Raw genomic sequence first — 9956 nt, 5'->3', positions numbered from 1 at the left:
AAATAATAAAATAAGTTCCCAAAACCCGGGAATTATGCCCAAAACCAATTTAAATGTATTTAAATAAATGTTAAAAATAAAACGTTTATTATTATTGAAACATCCGACTAAGCATGCTCCCCACCGTCCAAGTAGCTTCGTGCACGTCCAAGCGGTAATGCATCCACCTCCTAACCTGAAACTCACACTAACATGCACACAAAGTCTGCTTGAGCTGAATGAGTTCAAAGTTTTAATAAATAACATCCAAAATAATAATCATAACAGTCATTCCCAAAGGTTTTAAACTATAAAAGGGATACATCAGTTAGGCCATCATCTTAGATAATTAATCATCCTTATGTATATATACATATACAAACCTATATATAAACATCTTTATAAGTGCATCCCTATATATATAAATATATATATATATATATATATATATATATATATATATATATATATATATATATAACATCCAAGTAATAACATCAGGGTCGAGCAAACGTACAACCCAAACACGTAACATCTCATCAACGTATGCAAACACAAAGTAGGCATACGTAACATCCGTCGTCGATAACGTCTACTAACATCGCCAAATATTGGCCATACAATAATATATATACATACATACTATTGCATCCCAAGGCCTACCATACACGAGCAAGCCTATATAAAATAGTTTAAATGTTTCATCAAGAAAAATCATTTAGGTGTGCATGCTAGCCCAAAACACAAAAGGAGTTAAAAGGGGCATCATGAACACACCTGACATGAGACACGGATTCACCACGAGCTAGAGAATCCCTAAGTAATCCCAAAACTCAAACACCTGCCGGTTTACATTCAATCAATACTAATGACATCAAGATGACTCGTTTATCCTACGAGACGTTCTAACGGGGTTCTGATGTTCGGTTTATTTGTACATATTTATTTGTGTTAACGTATTTGGTTTAATCGTTTATTTTAGGAACTTTGGTACTTCATACATGTTTATTGTGTTTCAGGTCACAGGTACTTAACGCGCTTAATTTGGACCTGTATGAGCATGGAATGAAGACCCGGGATGTCCAGCACGCTTACCGAGGCAGTTAAACGAAGTTGCTGAGAAAAGAGGCCCATCGCGTAGCGCGATGGGTGTTGAAGGTGGGGCATCGCGCTACGCTATGCCCTGTAAGTTCCTACGTTGACTTTGGTCCATCGCGTAAGAGGAGGCCATCGCTCTACGCGATGGTCCCCAGAATCGTGAAAGTTAGGGTTTATTTTATATTACGTTCTTGACGACCCTAAACGCAATTCTTCACCTTCCAGGCGATTTCCGGAGCAGAAGAGCAAGTCTCGATCATCCCCAAACATCTCTAAGTGTCCTACATGGCCTACCAGATCATAACCGAGGCCCGAGAGATGCCGATGCGCGGCTAGTTTCTTCGAATCATACCCATGATGTAGAGTATTGTATCTTTCAGTTTTTCTCATGTATTTAGAATGAATTGATTGTAATGATCTTTGATTAATCTATGAGTATTGATGTCTAGTATTATTGTGCACTCAGTCGGTTTAGGTTTATTTCGATCAGAACGATTATTATGCCAGTTGCTATGATAATTGCTTATAGGATTGTTTTGACTAGTTGAATGTGATGAAGCATACGCTTTCCCTTAGTTGAGTCACACTGGCAGGGATTGTTTTATAACCAGTGCCGTGTGTTAGTAAGCGTTGATGCCTAAGGTTTGTCTAGTTAGTCAATCGGTGTTAATCAGTGATTGTTAATCTGTTAAGTTGCATGAGTTTGCTGTTAGGTTAATTACTTGGATTCCCGGGTGTGATTTTTCTTTGTTAATTGATTGAACACGTGATTACTTGCTTGCTTGTTACAACATATAAACCATTTGCTAGTGTGATCAGCACTTTAATTGAATTACTTCATAAGTTTAGAAATTGATTTCACTTCACACTGACCACATACTCCTGGTGGATACGATACCTGACTTACCCTAGCTGCTTAGGTTAATTAGGTTTTTGCATGACTCAAACGACGGTTATCAAAATGGCGCCGTTGCCGGGGAGTTAGTGCGCTTAGTGTTTTTGTGATTAATGATTTCTTTGTTTAGTTTAGTTTTTGTTTTTGTTTTTGTTTTTATTTTTAGTTTAGTTTTATTTTCCCATTTTACGCGGGGTGTGTTATTTGTGCAGGTAACAGGTTTATGCATACCCGCTATTCAGGAAGAAATTCCCCACTGATTTACGAGCCAGAGATTGAACGTATAGCTCGGCAGAACCTAGCTCAGATCAGACATCCAGACATGGATGGTCAGAACATGAACCAAAACCAAAACCCACCACCCGAAATTAACGTTTTCCAACTTGAGCCTAACCCACCACATAACCAGAACCCACCAAATAATGACCTACCACCACCAATAAACACCCCTACAAAATTTAGCCCGACAATCCCGAAACCGAAACTGAAACCTTGATAGACCTGGACTATCAGTCCCGAACAATAACCCTCGTCATCGACAGCAGATTATCAAAGATTTTGACCATATCAGTATCCATACTGAAGACGAAGAAGAGGGAGATGAGGAGGAACAAGAACCGGGGAATGACGGGTTTGAGCTGAGAAACATAGATGATGAGGTTGAGGAACCGGATAGGGTGAGAGGTAACAGGTGGAGGAACAGAAATCCGGATCGGGGTGGTATTGGAAGATTTCGGGAGGTAACAGGTGGAGGAACAGCTGATTCAGGTTAACAGGGGAGGTTTTGAGGAACCGAGGGCCAGACAAAGGAATTACAGGCCTCCGGTTCAGGGTGTTAACAGTCAGTTCAGACCAGCTATTTCAGATGGTGCCTCACCGATTGTCCCATAGGTTCACATACAGGGACATCCGACATTCAAATCTCGTCCGTCTTACATAAACATAATTCCCCATTTTCACGGACTGGGATCTGAAGACCCGTATTCACACTTGTCAGATTTTTCAGCTATTTGCGGGTCTATTGGTGATGGTACTTATGATCAAGATGAGGTCCGGTTGCGGTTGTTCCAGTTTTCATTAAAAGACAAAGCAAATACTGGTTCAACTCGCTACCGATGCACAGTATTGAGAGCTAGGCCGAGATGCAACAGGTTTTCCTTAACGAGTACTATTCACAGTCGAAGACTATCGAGTCCCGAATGTAGATTAGACGTTTTTCACAGTTACCAGGTGAGTTGTTTCACGAGGCCTTTACTCATTACAAGGAAATGATTAGGAAGTGCCCGCATCATCAGATTGAGTTGTGGGAGTTGGTTAAGTGTTTCGTTGACGGGCTGACGCATGAAGACAGCAAGCATTTGAAAGCTTCGTGTAATGGTCAGTTGTTGAATCAACCCGAGGAAGATGATTGGGAATTTTTGGAGTTTATGAGTGAAGATTCCAAGGCAGAGGCAGCTGCAGACCGAAGAAGAAAAGTTGGGGTCACCAGATCAGTCAAATAAGCCTCGATCGAGTCAGAAAGAATTGCGGAATTGGAAAAGGAACTCGCGGTTATAGATGAGAGAAAAAGAAGGAGGTTGGTAAATTCGGGGTGAAGTTCCCGGTTTGTGCAGAGTGCGGTGAGTTGGGGCATAAGACAGAAAATTGCCCTGAGTTTGATAAGGACGAGTATCCCGACGAGGAGGAAGTCAGTTACGCGTACGGGGAGTCCAAGGGCCAAGGGTTCAATTCGAACACTTATCACCCGGGCCTAAGTAATCACCCGAATTTCAAGTACGGGAACGCGTCGAACCAGTCGAACCCGAACTTTCAGGGGTCCAGTCAGAACCGACAGCAGAGCAGCTACCGTCAAGGTGGTTTGAACAATCAGTATAACAGTCGGGGATATAACAGAGATGGTTACCGGGGTAACAGTTCGTCGAGTTATCAGAATCAGGACCAGCAGAAGGGTAGTTCGGGAAATTCAGACGAGCCAGTTCATTCAAAACTCGATGCATTGTTGAAGCTTGTGACAGATAATCAGAAGGAAACTCAGAGACAGTTCGAGTTGAGAGACAAGTCAGCAGAAGCAATGTTAAAGCAGATTGGTCAGCTCGCAGCAGACGTGGCAAGATTTCAGAAGAACGCGGGTCAACTACCAAGCGATACCACAGTAAACCCGCAACATGCTAGCTCAATCTCTAAGAAAGGAAATAATGTGCAGATCAACGCGGTAAGTCTTTTACCTCATTTTGAAATTACTTGTGTTGAAGTTGAGTCGCCACCGCAGTTTGTTGAAGCAGTGGTGAATGATGTTAGTGATGAGAATGAAGGTATTGGTCAAAATGAAATGGTTTTCCAAAATGAAGTGAAATTAAAAAAGATGAATTAATTTTTTGTGAAAACTGCACTTGTGAAAAATGTTTAAATGTCAAATTGACCAATACGGGAGATGAGGAGGTGGAGGATAATACCACTTTAAGTAAACTCCAAGACCCGGGAGTGCCATTTTTATCAATTCAAATTGGTGATTTTAAAACTAATCAGGCACTTCTAGATCTTGGAGGTTGTGTTAGTGTCATGCCCGACAGTTTATATGATCAGTATGAGTTTGGCACGTTAGAAAGTGTAAACACCACCGTGGTGTTGGCGAATCAAACTCATACACAAGCCCGGGGCATGGTCACTAATGTAATGGTTCAAGTGGATGAATTTAGTTACCCAGTTGACTTCCTTGTACTTGATTATGCTAAGGGTAATATTAAACAATCTGAAGTCATACTGGGTAGGCCATTCCTTGCAACAGCACATACGGTAATTGATTGTGCTGAGGGATTTTTAGGCATTAAGTGCGGGAACCGTGTTAAGCGGTTATTATTGTTTGAAAATGTTACTAACCCTCTTGTTGACAAGTGTGTACCATCATGCACAAATCATACAAGAGAGGGATGTTTTGTAACTGACAGGAACGAGCTGAAAAGTAGCATGAAGAGAAAAGGATGGAATGAGAGAGTCATTAAGATGAAAGATGGTGAGAAACCGACAGCAAGGAAGGGAAGGACAGAAAAGGAATTGATGAGTTCCATGGTGACCTCATCTGCTTATGAAAATACTTGAGGCATTAGAGGCTTTTCGAGCTGTAGACACACAATTCAGTGCTGACCGGGAGGCAACCCGAGTTTGTAAGTGTGTTCCATTTTATTTTCTTTTCGTTGTGTCGTTGTTTGACTTTGGTCTTGAGTTCTGTGCAGCATATCTCAAGTGTGGGGAGGCTTTTGATGCAGTGTGCGTCTTGGAGGTTCGGTAAGTAATTGGTTAATTTCACGGCTTTCCAGGTAAGTATTGCAAATTCCGACTTCAGAAGCATGTTCAGGGTGTTGTCGGGATGTCGAAAAGTGACTGGGTTAGAAAATGCCCGACCCCAATTCGGCAAAAACTTTCTTTTCACTGGGGACCATCGCGCTACGCGATGGCCCTAGACAGCTCACCATCGCGCTACGCGATAGTGGCTGGGACTTCCCAGACATCTGACGTCATCGCGTAGCGCGATGACGCCATGACCAACCCCATCGCACTACACGATGGGGTCCAAACCCTAATTTGAATTAATTGGGTCGCGTAGCGCGACATGTGCTTACCTGACCCATCGCGCTACGATATGGGTCCACGGATCTCTTAAAAAAACAAAAAAAAAATAATAAAATAAATAAGTAATAATAATATAATAATATTTATATATAACAGCCCTCCCACCTTGTCTGCTGTATTTGATCTGTATATTTGTATATTTGTTTGCGTTTCTTTTGGAACTTTGTGGGTGTGTTCATTATAAACCCTCACGAGACCTCACTCGTCCACCCGGGCTACCGGGAGGTTTAAAGGGCTTGTTGCATACGCTAAATGCAACCGTGATTCCTACGAAAGTGAGTTAGGTCTTTTATTATTTTTAATTAATTAACAAAATTTGTTATGAAATTGACTAACTCGGCTCGGTAATGATTTTTATAATATAATAATAATATTAACTCTCGAAACACCTAAGTCTTATACTTGTGAGTGGTTACTTATACATGTCTCGAGATTTGTGCAGATTTGGTTACACAGAATTGGTCAGTGGTGGAGACGTGTGTCACGAGAGTGTTGAGAGTTGTGGGCCGAGTTAGCATTGCATTGTCATTATTATCAGGTGGTTTTGGTTTCATAAACTATTTTGTAGTTGTATTTTTTATTTTTTTAGTTTAGTTGGTAGAGATGTAATTGTATGTTTTGCTTTAGTTCTTCACATTTGTTCCCCGAGTTTTTAAGTGGTTAAACTGTCAGTTCAACCCCGTCCCCTAAATGATTATTAATTGTTTTATTATTTAAACATTGAGGACAATGTCAACCTCAAGTGTGGGGACGGGGAAAATTTGAAAAATTTTAGCCCGATAGTACCTCGAACAGTATTCAGAAACTTAAGTTGTTAACTGTCACTTATTGCTATTAATGCCATGTTAGAGGTTTTTGGTCATGGTTGGTTTTTCAGCTTCTCGATAGTTTTCCCGACAAATGTTTTTAAAATGAGAAGTTTGAAAATGGAATCGCTTAGGCCGGGATAATGAGTCAAGGGGACGGGTATACATGTTTCATATCGGCAGCCCATATTTCCGGACATATTGTGAGATTAGTCACTATACTTGATACACATATCATATAATAGATATAAAACATGTCTTGTCATTTATTGAGGGAAACTGGTATGTTTTATAGAATTAGAACTTGCTTGTCACATGCTTTTCGAGATCTTAATACCACCACTTGTATGGAGATTAGGACCTTAGAAAGCCCATTCCATACATATTTTTCTCACTAAATAAATTCCTTACCCGACATTATCCCCTAGGATCCCGTTTGGACCATATTCCATTTTCGTTTGTTAAACTGAACATTACACACCATTTCAGCCTTGGCCTTTATTTTATTTTTACCCGTGTGATGAAATCCAGTTCGTTATCAAGTTGTATATATCGAGTTGTAAAGTTGTCAAGTTCTGAGTTGTAATTTTCAGTTAATTCAGTTATTGATGTCTAAAAAATAAAAATAAATAAAAAAAAAATTTGAAAAATCTGGAAAAAGACAAAAAGAAGTTATCAGTTAGTATTTCAGTTGTAAATAGCAGTTGATTATGTAATTAGTTCGTTTGTATTCATGAGTCTGTATATTGTTTTGTTTAACTGGGTTTCATCCACCTGAGTCACTAAATAAGCCTAATCCGCACCTAAACCTAAGCCTTAGCAAAACCCTAGTCCGAGTCTTTATGCAACCGGTGGTTAATGGGTGGAGATAAGACTGACTTGCAAGCATATTAAGTTGTAACTCATATTAGGTATTTGAGGGCAGAGACATATATTGGTACATCTTTTGTCAGTCCAGATATTAAACCGAGAGGAGTGTTGATAGTGTGAGGGGTGTGAACATGTATGCTCTAACCGGAAACAAAGTACACTTGTCTGGGCGATTCTATAGTTTTATGGTAGCATTAACTTTATTTGTGGGTTGTCAATCTAGAAAGTGTCAGTCTGGGAAACTGGGTATGACCTTAAACCTTGCTAGTATTAATGGTGATAATTGGTTGACCTATGATGGCGGTTAATGTTTACTTTGGAGTTTTGCTTGAGGGCAAGCAAAAGATAAGTGTGGGGATGTGATGTTCGGTTTATTTGTACATATTTATTTGTGTTAACGTATTTGTTTTACTCGTTTATTTTAGGAAGTTTGGTACTTCATACATGTTTATTGTGTTTCAGGTCACAGGTACTTAACGCGCTTAATTTGGACCTGTATGAGCATGGAATGAAGACCCGGGATGTCCAGCACACTTACCGAGGCAATTAAACGAAGTTGCTGAGAAAAGAGGCCCATCGCATAGCGCGATGGGTGTTGAAGGTGTGGCATCGCGCTACACGATGCCCTGTAAGTTCTTGCGTTGACTTTGGTCCATCGCGTAGCGCGATGGACCAGGAGAGGAGGCCATCGCGCTACGCGATGGTCACCAGAATCGTGAAAGTTAGGGTTTGTTTTATATTACGTTTCGTTGGAGTAAATGCAATTGCGCGTTGTATTGACCCGTTGGAGTAACCGACAACCAATTTAATCCCACAACTTATAAAAATGATTTTTCAACAGCCCGTACATCAAACCAAGTGTCCCCGAGCTAAATTGGTCGTTAATCACTTCAACACTCGCATTAAGCGCATCAAACTACAATTCTAGTCAACCGAACACTAACAATCTAACTACAACTAGTTGACCGATCTAACGAACACCAATGAACATGATTTTTAAGTATGTTATACTAGACATACCTAGGAGTATTTTGGTGCAAAAACCCACTCAAAACAGTTCCGGAAATGCTTGTTTGGACAGCCACCCGGTGAGCCTACAACACGCAATTTAACGATTAATACGTGTGATATAACGACCAATTATGGTGTAAAAGACTTGGGGAATCGTAGTACTAACCTTTAATTGATGTTTTACGCTCACGACTTGGCCAGAAAAATTAAAAATCGCAGGGGGGGGGGCTGGAGCTGCCGATCGGGATTTAGGAATGGGTTAGGGTTAGGTTTGTTTATGTTATAAACATTTTTCGCATCTAGTGTCTCCAATTATGAAGAATTAACATTTTGGTTAAAAAGTTAAATGTTATAACGTACCGGGATGGCGAGAGGGATTCAGAGAACGGTCGGTTAAACCCCGAGAATTATACATACTTTACAGGCTTTAATTCTTTTAAACCGGAAATTAACGGGTGTTACAAGTTGCAAGGCTAGAAGCTATTCGGATTTTTCTATTGTTTGCTTCTTGGAAGGGTTTCAAAGTTTATCAGTTGGATGTGAAGTCAGCATTCCTTAACGGGAAGATTAGTGAAGAAGTCTATGTGGGACAACCACCGGGGGTTCGTCGATCCGATCCATAAAGACAAAGTGTATCTCCTTGATAAATCCATTTACGGTCTCCATCAAGCTCCGAGAGCCTGGTATGAAACGCTGTCCCAACATCTCTTGGACAATGGGTTTATCAGAGGAACCCTTTGATTGTACACTTTTCACTAAATCTGTTGATGGACATCTACTTATCGTGCAGATATACGTCTATGATATCATCTTTGGGTCGACAAATGATGTTCTGTGCAAGCAGTTTGAAGAAGTAATGAAGAAGTTTTAAATGAGTGCAATAGGGGAGATGAAATTCTTTCTTGGACTTCAAGTAGAACAGATGTCAGATGGTATGTTCATCCATTAGACAAAATGTGTCAATGATGTATTGGAAAAGTTCAACATGTCTGATGCATCGGCAATCAGCACTCCTCTACCATTGAATCATGGTATCGATCCTGATTCCAACGAGGAGAAGGTTGATCAAACGTTATACCGATCCATGATAGGCTCATTGATGTATCTTACTGCTTCTAGGCCAGACATCATGTATGCCACATGTTTGTGCGCCCGATATCAATCGAATCCGAAGGTTTCACATCTCATGATTTTCAAGAGAATTCTACGCTATCTCAAGGGATGTTCGGGGGCCGGTCTCTAGTATCCAAAGGATGATGAGTTTGTGATGAGGGCATACTCAGATTCGGATTATGGGAGTTGTAAGCCGAATGCCAAATCTATAACGGCAGGGTGTCAGTTCTTTGGCAAGCGACTTGTCACCTGGCAATGCAAGAAACAAACCACGGTTTCGTTATCTACATATGAAGCTGAGATGTAGCTGCCTCCAGTTGCTGTTCTCAGGTTCTTTGGATACAACAACAGATGCAGGACTACGGTTTGAATTTTATTACTACCCCTATCTTCGTAGATAATAATGCAGCCATATCAATAACTAAGAATCCGGTAAACCACTCCAAAACTAAGCATATTGAGATACGGTATCACTTCATTCGTGATTGCTACGAAAAGAAGTTGATTACCGTAGACAAAATTCACACCGATGAACAAAAAACAGATCTTTTCACCAA

The sequence above is a fragment of the Bidens hawaiensis genome, unplaced genomic scaffold (assembly GCF_021521415.1).
Source record: "Bidens hawaiensis isolate Kalapana, Puna unplaced genomic scaffold, B.hawaiensis_p1.1 tig00014284_1, whole genome shotgun sequence".
Lineage (NCBI taxonomy): Eukaryota > Viridiplantae > Streptophyta > Magnoliopsida > Asterales > Asteraceae > Bidens > Bidens hawaiensis.
This window is presented reverse-complemented; position numbering follows the sequence as displayed.